Source organism: Suricata suricatta, chromosome 12, assembly GCF_006229205.1.
Source record: "Suricata suricatta isolate VVHF042 chromosome 12, meerkat_22Aug2017_6uvM2_HiC, whole genome shotgun sequence".
NCBI lineage: Eukaryota > Metazoa > Chordata > Mammalia > Carnivora > Herpestidae > Suricata > Suricata suricatta.
The window spans coordinates 94,854,092-94,868,785 of NC_043711.1; the positions used below are offsets into that span (position 1 = coordinate 94,854,092).

The 14,694-nt window shown below is 51.5% G+C and overlaps 1 protein-coding gene across 1 annotated transcript in view; it reads right to left on the reverse strand.

Annotated features, from left to right (window-relative positions):
• KCNB1 (potassium voltage-gated channel subfamily B member 1) overlaps nt 1-14,694 on the reverse strand; it is a 91,678-nt gene that overhangs the window by 46,707 nt on the left and 30,277 nt on the right. The window lies entirely within an intron of this gene.

Here is a 14,694-nt window from a genome sequence, read left to right on the forward strand (position 1 = left end):
CTGTTCTTACATCCATCCATCCATCCATCTGTCCACCCGCCCATCCATCCATCTGTCCATCTGCCTGTCCATCCATCCACCTGTCCATCTGCCCATCCATCCATCCATCTATCTGCCCATCTGTCCATCCAGCCATCCACCTGTCCATCCATCCGTCTGTCCATCCATCCGTCTGTCCATTCATCTGTCTGTCCATTTGTCTGTCTGTCCATCTGCCCGTCCATCCATCCATCCATCCATCCGCCCGTCCATCCATCCATCCGTCTGTCCATCTGCCCATCCATCCATCCATCTATCTGCCCATCTGTCCATCCAGCCATCCACCTGTCCATCCATCCATCCGTCCATCCATCCATCCGTCTGTCCATCCATCTGTCTGTCTGCCCATTTGTCCATCTATCCATTTCCCCAAGTATTTTATTCCTTTATTAATTCAACACCGACCGAGGGCCTACTATGTGCCAGGCACTGGGTTGGCCGCTGGACATAGTGGGAGAGAAGATAAAACAAGCCCCCAGTCCTCGTGGAGCTCACAGTCTAGTGGAGGAAGACCGGCCTCAGTAGACACACGAAGTGTGAATACACATGGGGATGAATGTCACCGAAGGAAAGTTCTCAAGGATCCAAGTTCTCTACCATCTGCTCTACTGTCCTCTAAGGATTCATTCCATTCCCAGGCTGGCTCACCCTATGGACCTAATGTGGCTGCCATTGCTCAAACCATCACATGACCACACCAAAGAGCAGGGGAAAAAGATCCTCTCATTCTCCTATTATTTCCTGAGTTAGAGGAAAACCTTCCGAGAAATTTCATGGAAGACTTGGTATCCATGTATGAACCATCACTGGTGAAAGGCCCCCACCATGATCGTCTCAGATATGCAGTCCTTACCCAGTGGTAATTTTTCCCTCCAGGGAACATCAGGAGACATTTTTGGTTGTAATAGTTATAATGCGTGGGGAGGGGGGGGTTGGGAGGTTGGTTCCTATTGGTATCTAATAGGTAGGGACCAGGGACACTGCTAAATATCTTACAGCACACAAGACAGCTTCCATGACACAGAATGATCTGGATGTTAACAGCACCAGGGTCGAGAAACCCTGCCTTGGACCAATCAGAATCAAATCCTGAGTCACTGGGGCATCGGATAGAAGCAGGCATGAGAACTGGTTGGGAAAGGCTTCCTAGAGGGTGTAATAGTTCAGCAGAGCCTAGAAAGATGGACTTTGGCTAAAGCAATCCAGGGAATGAGTCAAGCCTACCACCCGGCCATGTAGATGGGCAGAAATGCAGAAGACCCCCTCCACCTCTGCTGCTCTTCCAGGGGGACGTGAGCCCACATGGGCAGGGACCTCTCCTGTCCCAGCCCCTTGTGTATCCCATTCCCGTTCAGAACCCGCCACCGCAGCTGTTCAACACACTGTTGTGAAAGAATAACTAAGTCAGATGGCGGAGACCTACTCGTGACAGAGAGACCTCGACTCGGGAAGCTCCTGGGTGTCACACAGAGCGGATGCTGTGGATGCGTTCTGGAATAAGCATCGGAGGGGCCGTCAGTCGGCACCAGCAAGACTCCGTCACTGCACAGATGGGGTGCCCACGGCGGAGAAGGGGAGATGGTGGTCTGAGACTGCTCGGCAAGTTGGGGGCAGGTGCAGGGGCCAGAATCCACGTGCCTCCTTCCTAAACCTGGCTCAGCACCAATCGGTAGGTCCAGAATGACTGTTTGGAGACACATGATCTGGTTGATCAGTTTCTAGTTGATAAATCTAAGTCTGTTTTGAGTCCCATCTCCTTACAAAGCTGTCTTTCTAGACTCCCTTCCCTCATGACCCCGAAGGAATGCTGAGTGGGCTGTCATTTTGTCAGTGACATGCTCTGCTCAGACTGCAAAATGGCAGCCAAGATGGCTGGCCCATGAACGTGTTTTGTCTGGCCCATTCAGTTCAAAAAAATGTATTATTTGCCTTCTTTGCCAACAATAAAAATAATTGGGACAGAGTGCCTATAATCCAAATTTCCCACTTCTCTTGGATAATCAGAAGGTTTGGCAACACTGTACCCATTTTTCTGCATGGCAGCCATTTACCGGAGCTGGGTAGCAGGTGCCCCTTCAGTAGGGATACCAATACTCTCTTCTACCCCAGTGCCCTCCTAGCACTCACCCATGAACAGGCCTGCCCAGGCCCAGGGGTATTCTGAGACTGCAACCCGGCCTCTGTTGATGGAGTCGGACATGAGTGGCCAAGGCCACGAAGGGACCCCAGGCAGGACACCCTCCCCGTCTCTCAAAAGGAAGCTCTTGGTGGCCATGGCAACACGTTACCATTGGTAAACACACCTTCCACCTGAAATGCAGAGATGACAAGTGCATCTCCCTCCTCCGCTCAGGCAACATCAGCCCCTGGCACCCCAAAAATCTCAGGCAAGAACGGGGAGGAGTGTGATCTGCCTTCTCCAATCTGGCCCCCAAATGCAGATGCCCCAAACACCCCCACGTGTTCAACCAAAACAGAGTAGGGGCGTTGAGGGAAGGGGGTTGTTTTAGATTCCATCTTATGTAAAAAGACCAGAAAATGTTTGATTAGAGACAGAGGAAGGCGTGGGTGTCTGAGCTGGGGCTCTGATTCTGGGCAAACGTACACACTCCCCATCAACACCCTCCCCTTCACTTCCTCCGGGCAAAAGCAGACTTTCCTTGCAGCTCAGGCAGCCAGCTTCCCCTCAGCCATGACCCAGCCCTCTGTGGGCACCCCGGGGTCCCCAGCACATCGGCGTGTTTCTGGGCTGCTTACACAATCAGGAGGAAATAAAGGAATGACAGGAGAATCAGCCAGAAATAAGGAAATGCCCCACGCACTAGCTCCCTTTGAAACGGAGAGGCTGAAACCCAGCACAGTAGCAGAAATTGGAAGGCTCATTGAGAAAAGGCGCACAGAGAGGAGTGCCAATTAGCACCCAGGTCCCCTTCTGAGCGTGTCAACCATAAATATTAATGGCCATAATCATCTGGTATTAGTCATAATGCCGTGTAAATTAAGGTCATTTCACTGGGGGTAAATAGCCGCATTAATGGCACCAAAAGAGAACAGTGCCGCTGGCTGCTGGCCAGGTGTGGCCCTCCGAGGCCATGGCATAAGTCAGAAGTGGAGCAGTGGCATCTAGGGCAGGTGGGGTGCGGGGGCAGCAGGCGTGGTGGACCCTCTCTGTGTCTGCAGGCTCCAAGTGGGGCCCTGGGGCAGGTCTGATCCATGAGGGCGAAGCCTCAGGCGAGCAATGTCTGGAGATTGAGAGACGGAGCCTCCAGGGAGAAGTGAGGCTGGATGGGCAGGGGGAGGGGGTCTCATGGGAGCCAGCCCTAAGGAAGCAAAGGCTTGGGCTAAGGACAGAGGGCGGGAGTTCAAGTTGCTGCTGATTATTTTTCATTTTGCAGCTCCTTGCTCCTCTCCCTTCTTCCTCCCTCCTCGCCCTCCCTCCCCTCCTCTTCCCTGCCAGGGCCCGGTCTTTATTAGGCACAGGAGACACAGAGCCTAGAACTCACAGACACCTGGGACCCCTCCCCAATGTTTTCATTTCTTTTATAATTAGAAGGGGGGAAATGAACTTTTACACTGCAGAAAATATTTTGACACATAGTATCAATATATTTCTCTTCATAGCAATGTAACTATAAAATATAAGCTTTATTTATTTTTTTTACTGTTTATTTATTTTTGAGAGAGAGAGGGATTATGTGTGCGAGCAGGGAAGGGGCAGAGAGAGAGGGAGACACAGAATCTGAAACAGGCTCTAGGCTCTGAGCTGTGAGCACAGAGCCCGACGCGGGGCTCGAACTCACAGACCGTGAGATCATGACCTGAGCCGAAGTCGGACACTTAACTGACTGAGCCACCCAGGCGCCCCAAGCTTCAGTGTTTGTTATGGAGGAAGGCACAAGTGTCCCAGGGCCCGGGAAATTCATTCCAGGTCCTGCTTTCTGCTGTGCCCTCCTCTCCCATGCCTTCATTCCTTCTCTTTCTCTATCTCCTCCCCCTCTTCCCCCTCCTCCCCCTCCTTCCCTAACCATGGGCTCTCAACCAATCAGCCTTGCTTCATGGAGTCTCCGTTTCATCCTGTGCAAAACAAGCTAATAATAATAATTAATAACAGTGACGATTGAGTGAAATAACGTAAGTGGGAGCTTTTGACACAGAGTGGAATTCAGGGGAGTTACTTCCCTTCCCTTCCGGAATGTTCTGGGATCCTGGGAGTCAGAAGCATGATTTATTTGAAAATCTCAAAGGAAACAGAGTCTCCAGTAATGCTGCCCCTCAACTCCCCCTGCTAAGTGCACCATCATAGCCTCTCCCCGCTCTCTCCCTCCTTGCTGGGCTCTCCGCATCCTCTAAAGGGTAAATGCTTTTCTTGACCTTCTGAGAAAACTCACAAGGCACTTGATTAGGCTAGATACATCAAACAGTGTGCCTAAATTCCATCAGAAAGAGACCATCCATTATGGGTGGCTTGGGTGAGGGAGGGGGTGCCCAGCGCCTGTCAGCCAGGACTGGATAATTGGCAGAACCCCGTGCAAAACGAAAAGGTGGGGCGCGGGGCCCTTCTGAGCACAGAGCCCAGTGCTACCATAGGGGTTGGGCGTCTTTGACAAAGCCTGACGGCAGAGAGACGGGGAGGGGACTACCCTGAGGTGACTCTGGGGTCTAGCACGGTCCCTGGCTCATAGCAGGTGCCCGTTAAGTCCACTAACTCTTGGTTCATTCGCTCATCGCTCTAGCGTTTGGCCTGCAATGTCAGATGAGACCTGTGCTACCGTGGACACCTGGCCAGGCTTGCCGCCTGGCGGGTGGGCTAAGACAGGGGCTGTGCCCTGGACCCTTTCCCTGTTCCCTTCTTCCACCTCCTCTGGACACAATGATCCCTGCCTCTAAGTTATGCTGAAAAGAAGCTCCCCCAACTACTGCTGACCACAAACATCACAGACCAGGAGCAAAAATAAAATGGAAGCGTAACAGTCAAAATCATTGAACCCCAGAGTTCTCCGGCACTCACGAGTTGCTCATCTAAGCACTCAGTATATTCTGGCCTATTTTAATGCTCACACCAGCCTTCTGAGGTGGGTCCAGGATTATATCCTTCAGGCAGAGGAAGAGACTGAGGCACAGAGAGGTAAAGTCACTTGCTTAAGCCCACACAGGCAGCAGAGAGGGGGTTCAGTGAAGGCTGATGTTGGACCAGAGCCGGAAAAGGTTGGGGGGGGGGAGTTCTGTTGCCTCTTTTGAGGCAGGAGACCCACAGACCCTTAGGGGATGCTTTCTCTTGGGAATGGAGTAGAGAGCATGGGTGACAGAAGAGGAGCATGGCTCCTGATGCAGTGCTAGGCTGAGTCCTGAGGCCTATTGTAAACCCTGTGTTAAAACCCGGGTTCTACCAGTACCTCGACCTGGAAGGTCCTGCACCCTGATCTGAGCCTCCCCCCGACATTGCTGGCTTCACCTCCTGCACCCTCCCCTCCCTCGCTTCCCAACACACTGGCCTCCCTCGTGTTTCTAGAATCTGCCAAAGGCATTCCCACCTCAGGGCCTTTGCACTTGCTGCTGCCACTTCCAGAGCACTGCCATGCAGCTATTTGCATGGCTACTTTTTTTTCTGGTTTAAATTCAAGGGCCACAAAGCATGTGTGTGTTAGGGGAGAGGATATGTCTTCACTGATGGCCTTGCCTGGTGATATACGTAAGCACCACTGAAGTGACCAGCACTGTTACTGTCGTCTAAATGTGCAGCCCCTCCCTCCACTGCCACTCAGCTCCACTTCCTTCCTGGTTTTCTTTATTGCATTCACCCCTTCCTGAGATTATCATACATGTTTGCATACATTGTGCCCTCTGTCTCTCCCACTAGAGGGTGGGCTCCATTGGGCTGGCACTTTGTCACAGCCACACCCCCGGAGTTAGCACAGGGCTCAGCTGGTGTGCTGGGCCAAGAAGTCAGCTCTCTGAGCCTTGCTTTCTTCACCTGTACAAAGGAGGTACGGCAGTCCCCACAAAAGCTGAGCAGAAGGAAGCGGGGAGGCCCTGGCAGGGTCCTGTGATGCTGGTGAGGGAGCCGCAGTTCCCGGGTCCTAGAGCTTAGCCCTGAAAAGCTGGCCACAAGTGCTGGTCAGTGGCCCGCACCCGCCCAGGATGTCGGGACTTGGCGCCCACCAGGGCTCTTCCCACCCAGCTGGCCATCAGCTGCCTGAATCAGCACAGAGGGATGGCCTGGCCTGACCCAGGGGACTGTCCAGCGTCCAGCAACATCCTGGGGGTCACCCCGGCTCCAGGCTTCAGCCCTGTCCTAGCCCAGGGGGCAGCTGAGGGGGCTGGGCTGCTCAGACCCCAGTATGCACCCTCACCTCGAAGCACATCATTAGATTCACGGGGAAACACAAATCAAAACCACTAGGAACAGGGGCGCCTGGGTAGTTCAGTCAGGTAAGCATCCGACTTCGGCTCAAGTCATGATCTCCTGGTTCATGGGTTCGAGCCCTACGTCTGTGCTGACAGCTCAGAGCCTGGTGCCTGCTTCTGACTCTGTGTTTCCCTCTCTATCTTCCCCTCCTCCACTCATGCTCTGTTTCTCTCTCTCTCAAAAATTAAACATTAAACATTTTTAAAAAAGCCTACATCTACACAAAAACTTGCATACAAATGTTCACACAAACATTGTCTCTAATAGGCAAAAGTGGAAAAGACCCAAATAACCATCGAATGATGAAAGATAATCAAGAAGTATGACATCCATACAACGGACTGCGATTCAGCCGCAACAAAGGAGCAAAGTACTGACCTGTAACACGGATGCACCTGGAAAACATGATGCTGAGTGAAAGAAGCCAGATGTAAAAGATTGCATATTACATTGTCCACTCATACGAAATGTCCAAAAGAGGCAAATCCAAGAGACAGAAAATAGATTAGTAGTTGCCTTGTGCTAGGATGGTGGTGGGGAAATGGGGAGTGGTTACTAATAGGAATGGAGTTTCTTTTGGGGGTGATCAAAATGTTCTAAAGTCAATTATGGTGACAGCTACATAGCTCTCTAAATATTAAAAAGAATTATATATTTCAGATGGTTGAATTCTATATCCCCACCCAGTAATATCTAAACAAAGCTGTTGTATATACGTATAGATAGAGATAACATGTTTGTAAGTGTCTGCTGAGTCAAGTAAGCCAAACAAAATAAGTCCCTTCCTTGTCAGGAAGTTAACAAGGAGGAGATAAGAGTACATAAAAGTATATTTGACTCGTGATAAGAACAATAAAGCAGGAGGGGAATAGTGTAATGGACAGGGCTGAAGCTACTTTAGACATCAGGGGGGAGGCATCACGGTCTAGGACGGCCACTCTGTGGAGGTGACATTTGGATGGAGATCTGAATAAAGAGATAGAGGGAGCCACAGATACCTGGTGAAAGAGTACCTGGAGAAGCAGCAAGTGCAAAGGCCCTGAGGTGGGAGCAATAGGCCAGTGGGGCTGGAGCATAGGGAGCCAGAGGGAAGGTGGTAGGAGATGAGGTCAGAGAAGTGTCAGGGGACGGATCATGGAAGGTCTGGTAGCAACTGTTATGCTGAGTGAAGTAGGGGCCCCACGAGGGTTTTAAGCAGAAGAGGGACGTGTTTTCACGGAAGTGTTCAAGGGATCCCTCTGGCTACAAATGGAGAATGGACGGGGGAGGAGGTGGGCAGGACAGAAGGCGGCAGAGCACGGAGGAGGCCACCACAACAGAGAAATGATGGGGGCTCGGCCCCGGGGGTGGAGGTGGAGATGAAGGTGTGGAGAAGTGGTCAGCAGACAACCCATCTGTGGTCTTGCCCCTCCCCCCTGTCCCCCACAGACCTGATGCTTGCAGGGGACCTTGGCCGCCATTTGCCGGGAAGCCAGCTTTCAGCTGGGAGCAGGGCTTCCTATCACAGTCCAAACTCCTCCCACTCTCCAAGGTGGATCCCGCACCCACAGCTCGGGCCCAGAACTCTGAAAAATCCCATAGGTTTGTAGACTCCAGGTCTTTGCTGCTTCGGTCCCTGCATCCAAGTGTCCTTGCCCATCCATCGGGCCCTCGTTCGGCCCCCACTATCAATTTCCAAGAGAAACCCAACTACACCCAACTCTTGATCATTCTGGCCAACCTCAAGACTCAGTTGCTAGATCTATAAAATGGGGATAATCACAGTAGATACCTCCAGTGACTGTTTCCAGGGTTAAGTGAATTCATGTACATAAAAGCACTTAGAACAGTGCATGGCACTCAATAAATGTTGCCTGCTATTATTATTGTCTGGCTGTATTCCAATCAGTGGTGAAGGTACTGGGAGGTCCCCAGGCGAGGAGTGTCATGTAGTGAAGGACGCCCACGGAGGGCAAATTCTCTTCCCTTACCCTAGTCCCACCAACAGATTCTTCTCTGTCTCCGGTAGCACAACCTCGCCCCCGTTTTGGGAAGCACCGGCCCCACCCACCTCAGGGCGCACTCATTTCAGGACATCTTGAGAAGCCATCTCTTCAACAGCGCTGGGCCCCTGGGAGGACTTCTCCCGCCAGCGGCTAAAAGAATAGATTTATCTGCATCTTGTTCATGGAGATGGAAGCACAGAAAGTGGGAGAAATAGGCCCAAAGTCACAAAATTCACATCTGACAGAGCTGAGCTGGGAATGGATTGCTGCAGGCAGCAGATGCTAAGTGATTAAAGGCCACTTAGGTGGAAAAATCCAAAAGGTAGAAAGGAGCATAGAGTTAAAGGGTGATCTTTCTTCTGTCCTCATCCTTTGTCATGCAGCTTCTCCCCGCCTCCCCCAGGCAGCTACCGGTCCCACTTTCTCACGAGTCCTCCCAGTGATGGACTACCCAATATTCTGCCCAAGATCCATCCTCCACCTAAGAGAACCCTAATTTTGTTCAGGCGGCAATATGTCCAGATTAAAAATACTCATGTTGCCAGACTCTCTTGCAACTAGGACAGCCATGTGACCCAGCTCTGTGCAATACAATGTAGGTGGCAAGTCCCTGCGCAGGGCAGTCCTCTCCAGTCCCCTCCCCATAACACAAGGCAACTGGAAGAGAAGACTTTTGTCTTTTCCTTTCGCCTTTCCTTTTTCTTCCTGCCTGGAATGTGGACTTGATGCCTGGAGGCAGAGCAGCCATTTTGAGGACATGAAGATTGAAGTCCTATGCTCAGAATGGTGGAGCGGGAAAGGGGAGGATGTCCCTGTCCTGGAGCAGCTGTGCCAGCACAGGTCCACCCAGCTCTGGACTTCTTCTTGTGTTTGTTCAGACCACCACTTGTTGAGTTTTCTGTTCCCTGCAGCTGCGTGCCTTCCTAACTGACGTGCTGTGCGTGCGTAACCATTTATATTAATCTACATTCTTCCTTCCCCACAAAAACGGTAGCATACCCTACGCTCACCCTTCAGGATCTTACTTCTTCACTTAACGATGTCTTTACCAATCAGTACACACAAAGCTGCCCAAGCTTTTTAATTAATGTGTCAAAGACTTTGTACAGATGCCTCAGAGAACCTCCAACCAGTCCACTCTTGGGCCCCATTTGGATGGTTCTCAAATTTGTGAAGATTATCCAGGTACATACTTCATTCCCCCCATGCGGGGGTTTATCTAAAGGAGTAGAATTGCTGAATGAAAGAGGTTTGGTCAATGTGCATTCACTGGCAAGGTGCTCATCTACCTACATACTGTGTTGAAAGCCTTCAATAGCAAAATAGAATAATGCTCAGGGAAACCCTTCAATAGCAAAATAGAATAATGCTCAGGGAACTGTATGTGGCCTTCCCAAGGGGCCTGCAGGTAACTGGTGAAACTGGAATTTGAACTAGGGTCTGTCTGATGTTGAAGCTGTGCTTAGAGACGCTTCTACGACATTGCTTCCCATCTGGGGTGGATTCCGGGGCTTTGCAGCAAAGGGGGAAGCGTGAAGATGACCGGATTTGGGTCTTCACCCAAGAAGGACTTTGAGAGTGGAGCTGTGGAGAGGTCCGGGTGTGTCCTAGGCTGGCTGCCAGTTCAGGTCTGCCACTGCCTTGCCGTGTGAGCAGGTCCTGCCTCCTCACTGGGCTGCAGTGTCCCCATCGGTAAAATGGGCAGCTTGGGGCTGTTGATCTCCAGGACCCTTCGGTGCTCAGCCTCTGGAAAATCCCTGCGCCTGAGGGTCTCCCGGGAGCTGTTTTTCAGCCCCTAAAATGGAAACAGTCTTCTGAGTGACTTTTGCTCCATTCCTGACCCATCAGAGGTCAAGCGCATCCAGGGGTTCTATTTCTATCTGTGGACTGTGGTCACAGTCCCCGGGGGAGGCCACGCTGCGGGAGCAGGGAACAGCCTGGCTGCCCTGTTCTCCTCGGGTCACATCTTCCTCCAGCTCCCTGACACCCAGACGCTCAGGGCTATGATTCCAAGTATGGTTTCATATACCGAGAGCTCGCGTCGGTCAGGCCCTTGCCAAAATGCTTTACGAATACAATGTGTACAAATCTGAAACAGAGGGACTCTTCTTATTCCCATTTTACAGATAAGGCAAGAGAGGCACAGAGAGGTTAAGCAACTTGCCTAAGCTCACTCAGCCAGCAAGTGGCAGGCCAAGCTTGGGAACCCAGAGAGTTTGGTGCCCTTAACACAGGATTTCTCCACCACGGCACTGGTGACATTTGGGGCTGGATCACTCTCCGTCGTGGGGAGTGGTTTTGTGCATAGTAGGATATTTATTTATTTATTTATTTAAAAAATTTTAATGTTTATTTTTGAGACAGAGACAGAGTGTGAGTGGGGGAGGGACAGAGAGAGAGGGACACACAGAATCCTAAGCGGTCTCCAGGCTCTGAGCTGTCAGCCCAGAGCCCGATGTGGGGCTCAAACCCACGAACCATAAGATCATGACCTGAGCCGAAGCCAGACGCTCAACCGACTGAGCCCCCCAGGCGCCTCCACCGTAGGATACTTAGCAGCATTCCTGGCCTCCATGCACTAGATGCCAATAATGCCCATTCTCCTGGCATGACAACTAAAAATGTCCCAGACCCGGCCGAGTCTCCCCAGGGCTCCAAATCGCCCTTGGCTGAGAACCTCTGTCTAAACCACAGCTCTGGAGGAATGGATTCAGTGTCCTTTTGGGGACTCTTAGCCTCCTGAGCCCAGCTTTGGCAATGGGGAGGCACTGCCAAAGGCAGAGAGGACCTTGCCCGAGGACCACGTCCTGTGGGGATGGAAGTGTCACAGGGCAGCCTTCTCTGGGGTAAACGAGGGGAAAACTCAGTGAGGAGCCCCAGTGGGCGGCAGGGAAAAGTTGCAGGTGGTAGGTGGGTTTGGAGGTCAGCTGTGTGACCCAGATGACTGTCTTAGCCTCTCTGAGATACAATCTTCTCAGCCAAAATCAGAGATAACTGCTCATAGAGTTCAAGTGTGAAGCTGAAGTAAGGTGTCGTCATTATGGGGGAGGAAAAACAAAAGCCAGAAACTGCCTCCGTGCACGGTCTAGTTAAGTAAGTTCTGGTACATCCACAGCATGGAAGGCTCGGTAGCCATCAAAACAAATGAGGCTAATGTGTTTTTGCTGATGTGGAAAGATCTCTCAGATTTATTAGCTTATTTACAGTTACAAAGCAAGGTACGGAGCTGTGTATATGACACAATCCCATTGGTATCACAAAAAAAATTGAGCTTTCAACATACCCTTGTCGGAAACCTGCTCTTGGCCACACGGTGTTCTAAGCAGTGGGAACACAGCGTGGATGGAACAGACACAAATCCCTATTTCCAGGGGTGCATGGGGGGTTCAGTCAGTTGAGCGTCCAGCTTCGGCTCAGGTCATGATCTCACGCTTCGTGGGTTCAAGCCCTGTGTCAAGCTCTGTGCTGACAGCTCAGAGCCTGGAGCCTGCTTCAGATTCTGTGTCTCCCTCTCTCTCTGACCCTCCCTAGCTCACGCTTTCTCTGTCTCTCAAAAATAAATTAAAAAAACATTAAAAAAATCCCTATTTCCATGGAGCGGGTGGAATGTGACTATAAAAACGCAGACACATGAAGATCTTAGAAGGGTGCATAAAAAAGGCTCCTTTTGAACCTGGAGAGGTGGGGGTGAGGTTTCTACCTTTCCAGGGCAGACCCTTGGGTATTATTTAAACCAGTCTTCCCCATCTGCATGCATTCAGTTTAATTTTCAGTTTAAAATTTTTTTTAATGTTTTTTATTTATTTTTGAGAGACAGAGAGAGACAGCACGAGCAGGGGAGGGTCAGAGAGAGAGGGAGACACAGAATCTGAAGCAGGCTCCAGGCTCTGAGCTAGCTGTCAGCACAGAGTCTGACAGAGGGCTCGAACCCACGAACCGTGAGACCATGACCTGAGCCGAAGCTGGACGCTGAACTGACTGAGCCACCCAGGTGCTCCTAATTTTCAGTTTTTAAAAGACAGCATCAAAAAATAATTAGAGGGAAGGTCAAGTGCAGCCCCTGGTCCATTGGAAATGGTTGCTTTTAGTACGATCTCATATTCGGTAACTGTTCCTTGAGCACCTTCTATGTGCAGGGGCCGTGCTGGGTGCTGAGGACACAGCAGTGAGCAAGAATGACAAGAAACTGCCCATCAGTCTCAAAACCAATTGAGAACTTCCAACCAACCAGGCACTCTGTAGGCACTTTACATGTATTAGCTTATTTAATCCTTACTATAACCCTATGAAGTAAATACTATTTTTGTCCCCATTCTACAGACAAAAAAGCTGAGGCACAGAAGGGATGAGTAACTTGCTCAGGGTCACACAGCTAGTAAGTGGCAGACCAGAACTGAAATCCTGGTTGTCTGCTCCAGACTTCATACCTTAACTACTGCTTTCCTGACTTGCTTCTACTTTTCCTCATCTTTCCTGTCCCCTGCCTCCACACCCTCCCCCAGACATGAGCATGGCCTTCTGGTCCCACCTCCGGCAGAACACGCAGGAACTGGGGAACAACCCTCTGCACCCTCTCCTGCCCCGGGGCTCACGAGGCATAGGGATGGGCGGCAACGACCAGAAGCTTGCTGGCCTCTCGGCCCACCTGTCCTTGAGGGTTAAGGACCTCAGTTGACTCTTAAGGCTGAGGATCCAGACTGAATGTAACTCGAGCCCCTGAATGAGCCCTGACCTGAGACTTCATTCTGGCCATACTGAGTCCAGACTCTAGCCACAGATTCCTTCATGACCCCGGTCCTAGCCTAAACCCTGACCCTGGCCCAAACAGAGCCCTGACTTTGGTCACAGTCTGAGCTCTGGTCCAGGCCACAGACCTGATCCTAGACTGAGTCATGACCCGGGTTACACACTAAATCCTGACCCTTCTCATTGGTTGAGCCCTGACCCTGATCATTTATTGAGCTTTACTTTGACCTCAGATACACAGCTGTCTCCAAATGCTTCTGTCCCCTGTCCAGGGGTCTGGAGAACTCCCAGAATGCCCTCTTTCCACCTCCTCCAGAGCCTGGACCAGTCATCCCCTCCACCTGTGCAAGGACTGTCCAGTCTGCTGCCTCCAAGGGCCAATCTGGGGGGCCGGGGGAGCCCCGAAGGAAGGCATGATTTACACAGAGCTAAATTCTTGGAAGGCCCCTTTCTGTCCAGAGGATCTCACACGCCTATTTCTCCCTGCCCATCTCCTTCTGCTGTGTATTTATCCCAAAATAAAATGCATCAGCGGAGTTCTGTCTTTAAGGAGGTGGGGGTCAGATGGCACCCCGCCAGCAGCTGGGCAGGATTCTATCAGAAGGAAGTGCCTGCCCAGCAGGGAAAGACTGCCGTCTCCCTCCCAGCAACGCATTACTCACTCTGCCCCGGTTCATTCATTCTGAGGGACGCAGGGTTCCCGGTGCTGGAGACGTGCTGATCCAGGAAGCCTGTCCTCCCAGTGCAGCCGTCTGCCCCACCCCCATCCTGGTAATCCGCCCCAGTGTCTGAACAAGTGTGTTGAGATTCTGCTTCCAAGGATGACATCAGGAAAATGTCCTTGTGGCGTCCTTGAGGAATGAAGTTGCCTCAGGACCCCAGGGTTTTGTAAATGGGGCTGGGGGATGGGGTGAGGAACACACATGCATCACACCTTCCTTCCCCACACAGAGGGCACACATTTGAAATCGAGGAGACTGAGCCGATGATAAACTTTCTACCCAGCTCCCCTCTTGTCTCTGGAAGGGAAAAGACTTTAGCTCCTCTGGGTTGGGGCGGGAGCATGGAGGGAAGGAGAGAAGCGTGGGGGTGTCTAGGCATCCATCGTCCACGCCCTACCACTCCCTAGGACAGCCCCTGGGCAGTGTCCTCCTTGGGGACTCAGGAGTCACATATCCAGAGAGCCAGCCAGGAGGACACCGAGACAGAGAAACAGCCGGTCAGCCTGTCACGCTCTTGTCAGATACAGAGAGAGGTGATGGCCAATCACTCATTCATTAATTGGACAAATGGTTGGTCAGTCAGCCAGACAAAGAGACGGACAGACAGACTTTCTGTCATCATCTATTAGATACAACAGACAGCTGGCAGGTGGCATCCTGTCCGTCAGACATGGAGACAGCAAGCCGCGGGCAGACCAGGAGATGGAGAGGTAGGCTCTAGTCTTTCACCTAAGTACAGACAGCCAAACAGACTGCCAGCCAGTCGGACAGACATGGAGACAGGGAGTCGCCCAGT